Genomic DNA, 12939 nt, shown 5'->3' on the forward strand with positions numbered 1-12939 from the left:
GAAGCTTTTGTGGGTTTTTTTTTTTTTCAACCACTTCAGATTTTGTGGGTCAAGAGTTACTGAGATACATCACTGTATGTCATGTCATATGTGCATCACTTTGAAAAACAGTATTTAGTCATGCAAATGAAATGTTTACAGAGTCTTCTGCTACATATCCCAGCAGCTTCCTGTTACTGCAGTAGCTCCAAGTGCATGACACTCCTTACTAGTCTGATACGTTTCTGCAGTTAACACAGAAGTACATAATCTCAGGTATGAAACTGCCATTGCTTTCCTGCAAGTTTGATAATTCAGTAAGAACTGCTTTCTAAAGTACTTGAAAATCTAATGAGATTCTGGATAGGCCTCTTTCAAGTCAGCCAGTCATAACATTCCTTGAGAAATTGCTAGTAAAAAGTTTCTTACTGTGCATAGCTGCTTAATAAAAGGTGCATTATTCTTTGCCCTTGAAAAATCTCCTGACTACCAAAAAGAAAAAAAAAAGCTCTCCTGTTTTCTTGGAACGGGAGAGCAGGGAGGTGGTTAGACAGCTCAATAAGGTAAGGAAATAGTAAAAGCAGATTTTCAAAGAACTACAGGGACAAAACATCTGATGCCTTCATGGAGAGGCTGTGTGCAGTAGCATGGGCAGATATTCAGATTTCATGCTTCTAAATGACCAAATTGCCAATGATCCTACTGCTACCAGATCCCAGTACTACACCGTGGAGTACTGTGAGCTGATCTGCACAGCCTTGTCTGCCCTCACCCTGGGTCCCATATCCCAGAAGGATGGGGAAGGGCGAGGGAGGCTTGGTGCCACCCTGTCCTTCAGCCTGAGTGATGGCACCCAAAGTGGTGCCAAAGTGATGGCACCAGAGTGGTGCCTCAGCAGTGGGGAGTTAATGAGGGAGAAAAGATGATCTCGGCCCCCCAAAGCTGTACAGATCCCTTGTTCAAAAGGTTTAATAGTGTTCTGACACTTGGTGGTAGCCAGAGCTTCGGATGCTGATGCCATGTAAGATTTACCCTGCATTGTCCGCCACCTCTGTGGAATAGCTGAAGCACTAGAGATTCATTCTCTAGCTTCCACTACACTAACTTTACTGTGCAAACAAATGTTTAAGGCCATTTTTACAACAGATGAGATGATATGACGTAACATATTGTACGCCATTCATTCTCTCCCATATCCTCGCTCCAGGAGGAGATTTCTGTACGATTCTCACTACACAGCAGAGTGTTTTGATTAGGTCTGGGGTTGTTATTTTCTGTTGTAATGTAAGTGCTTCTTTTTCTTTATGTTTAGCAGATAGGACGAAGTGTTACTGTCAGCATTAGGGCTTCTTGTACCTTGTCAAGTCTAAGAGCAGTTGTAGCAGGTCAGACCAGAGGTCCAGCCTGACAACCTGTATCGAATGGTGATGATTACATAGGGAAGAATACAGGATCAAGGAGAGTATGTAGTGATACTTCCGGAATACCCTCCCAGCTCCCAGCAAAATATGATTAAGCAATTACTTGAAAGAAACCAAGGATTATGTCCTTTTTTTTAACAGTGCTCAATGGAATTTTTTTCCATTAACTTGTCTTTTTATTTTTTTAAACTCTTGTAAACTGAGCAACTGCAATGTCCTACAGCAAGAAGTCCCCCAGCTTACCAGCACTTTCATAGTGCTCTGTGAAATTAATATTAACATTGATGTGTTTTTGAATCATTAGCCTACTTGTTTCATTTGATGACCCTACAGTCTGTATTGAGAGAGACAACAGTCTTTCCCTATTCAGCTTCTCTCCGTCACTCATGTTGATAGACCTCAAACAGATGTTCAAGTCATCTATTTTCAGAATGGAGAGTCCTACATAATTTAGTTGTTCCTTGTACAGAAACTGTTCCATAACTTTGATCATTCATGCTGCCTTTTTCTTAACATGTCTATTCCTGCTATATCTTTTTTGACCTGGAGTGAATTAAAACTGCATGCAATATTAAAAATGTGGGTAGGCTGTGGATTTGTACAGTAGCATAATGATATTATCTGTCTTGTTTGCTATTCTTTTCCTAGCATTTTCTAACACCTATTTGGTTTTTTAATCACTAATGAGCACTGAGCTGAAATTTTCATAAAATGGTTAAAACCTCAAACTCTCTTTTTGAGTGGTAATAGTCTGTTCAAAGTCAATGTGCATCACTTTACATTTATCTACATGGGATTTCATCTGTCACTTTACTGCCTAGTCAGTGAATCTTGTGAAGTCTCTTCTTCATAACCAGCCCTTGTCTTTACTTCACTGAATATCATAATGTTCTCAGCAAGCTCTGCCACCTCACTTATGCCCTCTTTTCCAGCTCACTAACGTTGCGAGCTGCCTGGATCAGTGCATTCTCTGTGATGCCACTGGTGATCTCCATCCCCTGGGAAATTTGGCTTTTGTTCCTATGGGATCTTTCCTATCTTTATTAAGTTTTTATCGATGGGAGGATCTCCTCTCTTTGTTTCTTTACCAAGGGATGTTGCTACATGCCCTATGGAAATCCAAGCGAACCGTATCTGCTGGCTATCACATGTCTGTTCTCTCACTGGGTTGGGAAATGGAAATGCAGTTCTTGCTTCTGCTTTCCTCCACCCATGTGATCTTGTGTTTCAGGTTCTCTCTGCAACATCAAATTATTAATTTCACAGGACCACATTTGGGTTTTGCTTGCCTAACACGTTGTCCACATGCAACGTGTCAGAGTCCTTTTGGGGAGTGACATACGCTGCTTTCTGAAGTTGGGGGGAAGTGTTTATGGTTCTTATTTTAGCTCCATCAGCAAAAGAAAATTACGAGCGATAGCGCCTTTGTGGCTGAATTTGTGGTTTATTGAAAACTGTGGCAGAGCCCACAAGATGAGGAGAGAAAATAATGTCTGATTTTAAATTTCAGCTGTTGGCTGCAGCTGCGGCTTTCAGAAAGCTTTTCAGCCTGGTTCCTGCCCCATTTTCTCCTAGCTTCCTTTTACTGCAAGAGGAAGCTGAATTGCAACGCCGAACACTCCATGGCTTAGGTTTTTTAGTACGCAAACAACTTAGACTTTAAATGGCATGGCTTTGAGCATAGGTATTATCAGATGTACATTATTTAAGAAGGGGCTGAAGATACAAAAATTTTTCATTCACTTTTTAAAGTCTGAATGTGTAGCAATGTATTAGATGTTTTTAAAAAAATAGAAGATGAATGATTTAAGCTGTCGGCAAGGGGCTGAGTTTTAATATTTATGTTTTATTGAGATGTCACTCTCTCAATGAACTGATAGCCTCAGAATTCACAGTTACTTATCATGTATTGAATAAAGCTGCTATATTCTTACAACTGGTGGCGACTTCTGCAAGATGAAGGGGAATTAGTCTTTAACCAAATAAAGAATCCCTGCGGCATGGCAGTCCCATGCTGATGAAGACAGCCAAGGAACTGAAAACATGCTACCTCTCAACAACCAAGGCTTTATTCATGTCTTAGAAACACTCCTGAGATTTGCATGGAGCTATGAAGAAAAGGTATTTAGTGATGATTTGCAAAGCACTGCCACAGTCTCAATGTCTGTGACTAAAATCAAGTGCAGTGTAAGACAGCGTAGAAAAAGGACCTCATGCTGCCCAGGAGGCCCGATGTGGCTTTGTCCTCAAGAGGAATATTTCTCAGACTCTTAAAGTCAGAAGACCACCCAGTCTTTTCCTTGCAGGGTGAGGAAAACAAACAAATTACCTTCTTTGATGGTTGGGAAAGGAAAGTGATTGATAATTACTGCCTGTAGCATTTTACCCGCTAATCGTGGTGTTCAGCCTGTATTTTCTGGCTGCATTTAGGCACTTCTTTAGAAAACTATTCAGATTTGATTTAGGTGTTTCAAGTGATGTCAGACCTGTAAAACCCTCTGTCCTAATTTCCATTCTGCAGACCATCTTCTGCACTTAGGTTTACTTCCATAGTCCTGGATAGAGGATAGCTCTGGACAGAGCTTCTCTCCCGGGACCCAGCTATTCTTGATTTGAGCTCTTACAGCAAGACTCCTTGCAAAAAAGCAGACTAAAAGCATTGAATGAATACTACTCATGGGTTGCAAACTCATCCTTCGCTTACCCAATGCCCTCTTCCAAGGACATTCCTGCATTACTCTCTGCTGTGAGAGAGGATTTATAGGAGCTTATAAAACTGAAATGGGGGCATGTAAGTAATATTGTCATCTTGTCTCAAAGAGATTTTGATACTTCTTTCCTTCCAGCACTTTGCCCAGAATTTTCTCCAACTGGTAAAAGGATTTAGATATCATTCCAGCTGTAGTCTTGAAATACTATTTTTTAATGGCAGTTGTAGAGCAAAAAAGTAAATGAGGGAAAAAAAGTGTGAATTTATCACTGGACCTTGTTATGTTAATTATGAAAGATTAAGGCAATAGTATGAAAATCATAAATAAAATGGAATAAATCACAAAGTTATATTTTGCAGATGAGTCTTGGAAATCAGAGTATTGGAGTATATGCATATGCAGTAAAAGCTGTCTATGTCACCAATTAGTATTTAATAACCTTTTCCTTTGGAGTGAAGAAAACCTGTCATTGTCTCTACTTACTGCCTGTTCCCTATCCTCAGCTATGCCGCATGTAAAGGCATGTGCTGTATTATGAGAGATATTTGTATATCTCAGTGCAGACTTGCAGTTTGTAAAGGGAGATAACTAATACAATGTCATTTTATGTTGTCAGTGGAGAGCTCACCTGTGAGTCATCACATTGTTTGAAAAGTTTTTGTAAGAAATACAAAACAGTTGGAATTAAATTGTCTTGGGTTATGTATTTATTCATGAGAGAGACGGAGGCTTTACCTCTGAATAAGCTTAAACCTTGTATGACACCTTTCTGTGCTGACGTTGCTTATTCTTGCCTTCACCCCAGGCAATTCTGTGCGCTTCTTGGAGCCTGATGAGATGGATCATTGTTACTTTTTCTCCCTTTTTATCTTCTGCAAAAGTGTTGCACAGAAGGAGCAGACTTCCCTTTGTAGGAGAAATAGGATATGACAGAAGAGACATGTCACTGTTGCTCACTCCGTGCTTGGACATTTTGCCCTTGCCAAACCTGAAGCATGCTCTCCCTTTTCGGAAAGAGGCAGCTGTGGCCATGGGCTCCCTGTCCTGGCTGGGGAGAGTGCTCCAGCCTCACACCCCTTTCCCTGGGGACTCTCTGCTGTTGTGCAGCATCCAGCTGCACCGGTGTTTTCAGAGGTAAACTTAGGTCACGTACCCCTTTATTGCTGTTAGTATATTAAGTTCAGAAGAATGGGCTCTGATAATCCTGCTAGCTGTACTGGAAGCAGAAGATGGGAATACTAGAAAGAAAATGAAGAGAGGAAAAGATTTTTTTTTTCCAAGATGAAAACCGAGACTGAGGTATAATGCAAGTCTTCAGGAGCTCAGCTGATGCGAGTGATTGAGGAGGAAGCTGTGAGGTGGCTTTCTCACCGAGTGCAGGTCCTACAGCACTGGTGGGTCTGGCTGACAAAGGGGGAAAAAGTCTAATCGCTGGAAACTGAAGTTAAGTCAACTTTACCCTGAAGAAATAGGAAGCAATTTCTTAGCACTGAGGGTAATTAAACATCAATCAATTAACTATAACATACTCTGTGAAATAAGAATGGGTGTATTTGCAAAGCCATGTTAGCCCAGGTGCAGCAAGAAAGCCTGTATTTACGGGGGTCGTTGTTCCAGGGTGGAGGGTTGTGGCAGTTCTGCTGCTGCTAGATGTGGTATTCCTGAGCCGTCAGCTCCATCAGCCACTTTCGTGGGCTGGCGTGCTGAAACGCCCTCAAATAACATGCTCGTAGCACTGGCAGCTCTGTATTAAAGACGGTGATTATAATCAACTGTGGCGCTTCAGCCTTTCAGCTGGTAATGTGCAGTGGTCAGGAGGATTTGCCCCCCTCCTCGTACAATAGGCTAGGTATGTTTCGAGGTGCTTTTCTTTTTCCCTTCAGGTTTTTTTCATGCATAAGAGACTGACTGTGCTGGAGGCAGTGACTGGATGTGTGCGCCACAGCTTGGAGGTTAGGATAGTTTTTGGTTTCTTTAAGGTGGATGTCTGATCAGGGTTAAGTCAGTTGGGAGCTTGATGTCCTTCACTTTCTTATGCTGATCATCTGGGTAGATCTCATTGCATGTGTGGTGAGGTCTGAAACAAATGCTAGTGCAGATGCAGCGTTCATCTCCTGAGATCAGTAACGTCTTCTTCATCTCATTTAAGTGTTTGGCCTTCGTTTGAGGACCCCATGTCAAATTTAATGGCTTGTGATAGATGGGAAGTCGGACAAGATAATCAGATGGTCCCTGTTGCCCTAAAGCTATGAAATCCTAAATACTGAAGAGTGAATTAATAAGCGTGCATCCCGGCAGAACAGATTGGGCAGGCCTGAGAAAGAACAGGAGTGCCACTGCTGTCAGCTCTGATTGCTTTCTTACTAATCAGCTGTCTTAATGATAGCATCAGCATGGTCTCGGAAGGTCAGAGACCATCCCCCTTTGAAGGAAGGGGATGTACATACTGTTGGAGAGGTCATTGATACGGTTACAAGTTGGAAGTTCTACACTAGCCCTCTGCTCTTACATCTGCCTTCAGGAGCTGGTGCGTTACAAGCAGTAGAAACAAAAGCTTTACAAACCCCGACCTGTGACCATCCACACTGGGTTAGAAATCAGATCCACGTGGAAACGAAGCTGTAAGAATTTATTCTGCTTGTTTTTATCTCTTTTCAGACATTCAGATTGTCATTTGCTGTGTAGTACTACCTTTGTGGCAGGAGACAGGGAGAAGCTATAGCAAGAGCAATTAGAAATGCCCAACTCATTATGTCACAGTGGCGCTGACCTCTCCTGTGATTTTAGTCTTGAGTCTCAGAAAAAAATCTAGTTCTTGCCAGTGACATTGTGGAGAAAAGTCAAATATATGATTGGGTACAGCCCAGAGATGAATAAAATGAATAGTGTTCCCCAAAAAGTGACTTTTCAAGAAAGACCATCATCATGAATTGTGTGAATGCTGTGGATTGGCAATACTGATATCATTGTGTTAATTTCTAATAATTATTTACTAATTATTTTATTTAAACCATTCTTTTGTGGTAGAATATTTATCAGAATTGCCTGTTGATAAGTAAGTAGTTATGGTAATCACAACATAACTTGAACTATTGTATTGTTTCTGGACCCAGGCTCCATCAAAGTACACTTTGTATTTCCTATTAGTTCAAGCAGTCACCTGACAGTCTTATAAACCCCATGTGTATTTGGTAAGAGCTGAAATAAAGGATCTCTCATGATTCTTTTAAAGTATAATTTGCGGAGAGCAGCTCTTGATACCTTTGATCACTAAAGCACGCCGCCTTGTACGTTTACAACCAGATCCTGCAGACATCCGTGAAACCAGCAATAGCCAGTGTTTCAGGCGTTAAGTCTGTGCTTCTGGCACTGCTAAGAAGTTGGACTAGTTTGAATCCAAACTCTCACCAGAGCTCTGTTTGAGTGAATTCATCCAAAAGGGAACGTATCAAAACCAAAATGCTTTACACTGGGGAGAACTAGAATTTGAATGTAGAGCAGATGGACTTAAAGGTGACCTTCTGCCCTCCCTTTCTCCCACCTCCCTCAGAAACAATCCCCTACACTGTTCCTTCCCACCCACATATTGCTTTTTATTTGATTAAACTCTAGTGATTGAAATTTCTGCAATGTAAGGCACATTTTCCTTTCACAGAGTTATTTGTTTGGTACCTTACAAAACCAGATGTTCATATTTTCTATTTCTGTGTTTGCAGGCTGATCTCATTCCTTACCATAGGTGATCCTGTATGGGAAATGGGATGTGTGAAGGGCTGGCCAGGCTGGCAGGTGCGAGGAGGAGCTGTGGTGTGCCAGGGTCTTCAGTTCAAAGTTGGCTGTGCTCATGGGAATGTACTAGTATTAATGTTAGCTTGGTACAGTGGGATGACAACAACAGGGGGGTAAACAGTCTGAAATAAAGATGTTGCATTACACAAGTCAGAAACATGCATCCTGTAATTATGCTCATTTAGCTCTCTTTCATCTTACCCTGGGTGGCGGGAAGGAAAGTCATGTTTAAGTGTATCTAGAGTTAGCTTTGTTGGGATTTTCCCAAATTAGAGAGGGAGATAAAGTTATGGATGAAACAGAAGAATCACCTTTTTTGTTTTTTTCCCTCCCCACTTGATTGTTAGCGCTTCTTTGTGATGACCACAGTCCTTTTTCTCAGTTTGATTTAGGGCATGCACAAGTGTGTACTGCTTTCAGACCTTTTCCTTTATTTAAAAAAATGGAGGGGGAGGAAGGAAACAAGACTAAAACTTGGAAAACAGAAAACCTAACCTACTTAATATGATGTAGGTGTCCAGGTATGAGAGTTGTGAGCTTGAGCAAAATGTCTTTTGGAGTGAATGAAGGATGCTTTGTTACTTGGAGATGCGTAAGGCACTTAACAGCACAGTGTTTGTCGGCGGGAGGTGGGCTGGGACACTGCATCCTTCTTCTTACCTGAGAGCTCGGCGATGCCAAGTGGCAGGTGATTATTGCTGCTCCCCAGAGCTCCATTTGAAATGGAATTGGAAAGATGAATGTATCTTCTGCCTGAATATCTCATGTTCAACCTCTTAGTGACTCTTTTTAATAGCTGTTTTAGTGATTAAGGCTGGTGGTGGCTCTTGGCACCACTGTCAGTCTCTGAACTTCTCTGAAGAGCTGAAACCTGTAGGTCTGACAGGACATGATGAAATTCTGTTGTGGAGATGTGTAGTGAAGCTCATACTCAATTCTTCTTTTTTTTTGCTTCAGCTGGAGTGTTACCATTTCACTGCTTTGGCTAATTTTTCCTCACAAGTACGAGAGTTCTTAACTGAACTGGAATGTATGGAGTATAAATATTGAAACTCTCCACAGATTTTTAACAGTGAAGGTAATTTAATGATAAATAATCCCAGAGGTTGTATTAGATTGTTTGTCATCGTAAATTTTAAAATCAGATTCAGATGTTTTCCTTCAGTTTAACCACTGAATAGTTTAACCACTATCCTTGCATTAGAAATAGCACCCAGTTCATTGAAATCCCTTACTAAGCAGATGAGACCAAAATATCATAAAGCCCCCCTCCACATCTTAAAAATCTGTGATTCCTTGTTGTACAATACCAAATCAGTAGACAATTGATTTAAAAATAGTGTAAACTTCTTTCCCCCCAGATTTACTTGCATGGATTCGTATCGATAGACCGCAGAGATTTTTTTCATTTTGCTTGTACAAGCTAGTGGCCTATCTGAACATAGTCCTTTTCTTTTAGGAGTGAGTCTATTTTAATTTTAAGCATTGAGAGACCACACAGAGGACCACAGTGAACTCGCTGAGCACAAACGAGAGTAGAGATGTGCTCAAATGACTTGCAGCACTGAAGCTGCTCTCTGCCGGCCGATGTGGAAATCAGAGTTTTACCACCCTCAGTGCTGTTCTTCCACAGTTAAAGTTGCTTTCTCCATTTCAAATCTGACCGCTTGGTAGTGAATGGCCACCCACAGCTCCCTGACATGGAGGGGAGGTTTCCTGACCTGCTGGAGCATCCTCTTGATGCTCCCCTCCTCCAGGGCAGGCCCAAGCGATCTCTGGCGGCGTAAGGGCTTGGAGAGGTGCTGCAGTGTGGCCCGCTTAAGCGCTCGTAATTCCTCCCAGACTTCTGCTTCACCACTCCAGGGCTAATACTTATTTTGTTTCTGGACTATGGTAGGCTAGACAGTGTCAGGCTGGTTCCTGCAGAGAGCATTCATGACATTTTTCTCAGTGGCTACATGATTTCACATGGACATTGAGGCAGGTCTTTAATTATGGGATGCTTCTTCTGATTTAACTATTAATAATTAACTTCCCACTTTTTTATTGTGAATAATTGCTAGAGCCATGGAGTCATTGTTGTATATTATAACTTTAACTAATTGAGTGCAGCCAGTATTTGTTAATTGTTCCTTTTATGCACATGCTAAACCCAGAAGTGCATTGTTTTGATATTGATGGGTCCAGATCTGAGCACAGTAATTAAAAGGAACCACTGTTATTGTTGATCCAGCAGATAAACAAATGGTGATTGCGTGCTGTGAACTGGTTAATCAAGTTTATTTAACTTGTCGTTAATGATTCATCCCAGTGTGCTGGGGAGCTCTTTATTTCAGCCTAAGAGTGTAATGGTTCTGGGCTGCTAAAGGAGTTTCACTAATTCTTTTAAACAGACTTAGGTAACATCTTAAGGAATGGCATTGTTACATATATTAACTAAATCCAGTTTGGGACCAAGGACTTTTCCCTTAAAGTGAGGACATGCTTTGAGACCTTGCTGTCCCAACTGTTCCCTGTCCTGAGCAACAGCAGGGGTGATTATGTTTCCTCCAATGCTGGGTGGGCTCTTTTGTTTTGTTTGATTTTGATGATACTGAAGCGTGCCATGTTTAGTCTCACCTTTTGCCAATGCTCTTTAATCCTGTTCGAGAGACTACTTCTGCAGCCACAGAAGTTCTCCTAAGGTGACACCCAGTTTTCAAGTCACACGTCCACAACCAAATAAGCAATCTCTCGTAGATCATCTCTGCATTTTGGGGGTCCATGTTGCTCACGCCCCTTAGCAGCATCAGCAATACCACTTACTGTCAGTCTCAGCAGTGGGAGCATCTTGCTGTAGCCAGGAAAGCAACAGTTTCAGACCAGGTTGGCACCATCCCAAGGGGCAACTGGCTGCTTACTAGGACATATCAGTGGGGGAGTCAAGAGACCAACTCTCTGTCTTGTGTTTCTGGCTGTGGAAAGTAATGGTGCTGGCTAAAAGTAAATATTTTAATTTTAATGAAAAAAAATTTTTTTTTTTTTAGTCTTAAACTAATTTTCTATTTTTTTTTCCCCACCGTGGATGGAGGTGAAGCCTCCTAAAGGGCTAGAGTGCATTGATTTTGATCTTATTAAGGCTTTTGGTACAAACTGTACTGATCTCCAGAGCTAACCCTGGTTTTGTACAAGGCTGCAAAAGCACCTTCGTTTTAGGCATTTGTAGGCAAGTATGTTTTGTGCTTTCCATTGCGTTATTTCAGGATAAGGTCTTTTTAAATGCCCTTAGTTTCCTAGCTCTCAGTTTCTGAGCCCTGTGTACAGGTAATGTCTTGGTACAGCTTTCATGTTGCTACTCCAGGGAACTGCACTGCCTTTCTTTTCCCATCAGGGGTTTCTGAGTTATTTTATATTTCTTGAAGTTGGTGGTGTTCAGTGCGCACTATTCCTGTAAGATCCCTCTTCTCCTTCCAGCTGGCTGTGAATATAAGTTGCAAGAGGCTCATCACGCTTGTCCAGACTCTGGAAAACCTCCGTGTTAAAGACACATTCTTCCATATCACAAAAGGCAACATCAGATAAGTAGGATGGCTGGCCGTCACTTCTCCTCCTAAAATAGTCCAAAATCAGAATGAGCAGAGAGTAACCCAAGGCCAGTAAAAACACTACTCTAAATACAATGTGTATCGCACTGTTTTCTTTATATTGCAGGGCAACTATAGGAGTATTCTGTTGGGAGCACTGTACTGCAGACCTTAAATAGCAGTGCTAATGTTTAGATTGTATTTTCATCTTTTCTATGTTTTCTGTGCCAGATTTCTGGGACCTTTGCCAGGTTCCAAGACCATATAGAATTAATTGTTAAAAAGGAAAATAAATATTTCTTAAGTGCTAGAAAATATGCATGTCTGATCTAATGAACAATAGTTTTGTTCATTTATTAATTGTTAATTGTAATTTACTCAAAGGGTTTTTCTGTCTGGAAGGGGGAGGATTGGGGCGTAAGGAAAGTGGTTCTCCTTTAGCTTCTGTATTGAATGTATATATACACAAAACATTTCTGCATTCAATAATCTAAGTAGACAGGATGACATTTCTGCCAGATAGAGATATAGAAGGAAACGTAGGAGAATTTTCCTGGCCTGTCTGGACTGGGTGGTTGAGAGGCCATTGCAAGCAGTTTAGCTGACGTTATATTGAAGTCAGAGTTGAAGAAAGCTTGGAAGACCAGATTATGCCAGGTCTGTTTAAAAAGTCATCCAAGATACTAACTGTTACCTGGCGTTGCTGTATGAGGTTGATCTAAATGAGAAATTGCATATTTTTATTCATATCTCAGTTATGCTTTGTTCTTAAGCTAATTCAGAAGTTGTCCATGGATAAACTTTCTGGTCTTGATGCTGTAACTCAACACTCAGTTTGTTCCACCATCTCTGGCTCTGCGTTATGATTTTGATAGAGTAATCCAGTCTGATATTCACTACATCAACACATGTGGCATCTGCGGGAATCTGTGGGATTTGATCTCATCCTTCTCAGCCACACCGTGTTTTGCCTCGCAGCCCGGTGGATCTGTCGATTCTCATGCAGGCTTCCTGCCTCCGATCTGCCAAGGGAGAATTAGTTATATGTTTCTGTATGCTTTGCTACCGAGGCTTCAAAATCCCTCTTAACCGAAGTCCCTGCTTACATATTGCTACCATTCATTTTTATTGGCTTCACTAAAGTTGAATTCCTGTATCTTGATTTCCCCCTAATTCATTCTCTGAGCAGCTTGAAAGAATTCAACAGAAAACAAACCCTCAAAGCGCTTATATAATGAATTACTTTTAAACTAGACGCTAAAAAAGACAGAGGAGCATTTATCAGGAATGTTTGTGGGCTTGGTGGTTACGAGCTTAAAAAAATATTCTGTGGAAAGGCTTTTGTCCCATGACAGAGATTTAAAAGGCTACGGATTCGGATTCCAGCGGAGACTCGGGCCTGTAATCATGTTTGAAATGTTCCCTTTCATAAGGCTCCGCGGCTGCGGCGGGAGGGGAGCCGGCTAGGGGCTCCCC

General features: G+C 41.4%; 1 protein-coding gene across 5 annotated transcripts in view; it reads left to right on the plus strand.

The window, feature by feature from the left end:
• The window catches only part of KIAA1217 (KIAA1217 ortholog), a 377218-nt gene that overhangs the window by 177481 nt on the left and 186798 nt on the right, over nt 1-12939 (plus strand). The gene's annotated exons all lie outside the window — the stretch shown is intronic.

Source organism: Nipponia nippon, unplaced genomic scaffold, assembly GCF_047370975.1.
Source record: "Nipponia nippon isolate SJK-2023a ecotype South Korea unplaced genomic scaffold, ASM4737097v1 scaffold_1, whole genome shotgun sequence".
Lineage (NCBI taxonomy): Eukaryota > Metazoa > Chordata > Aves > Pelecaniformes > Threskiornithidae > Nipponia > Nipponia nippon.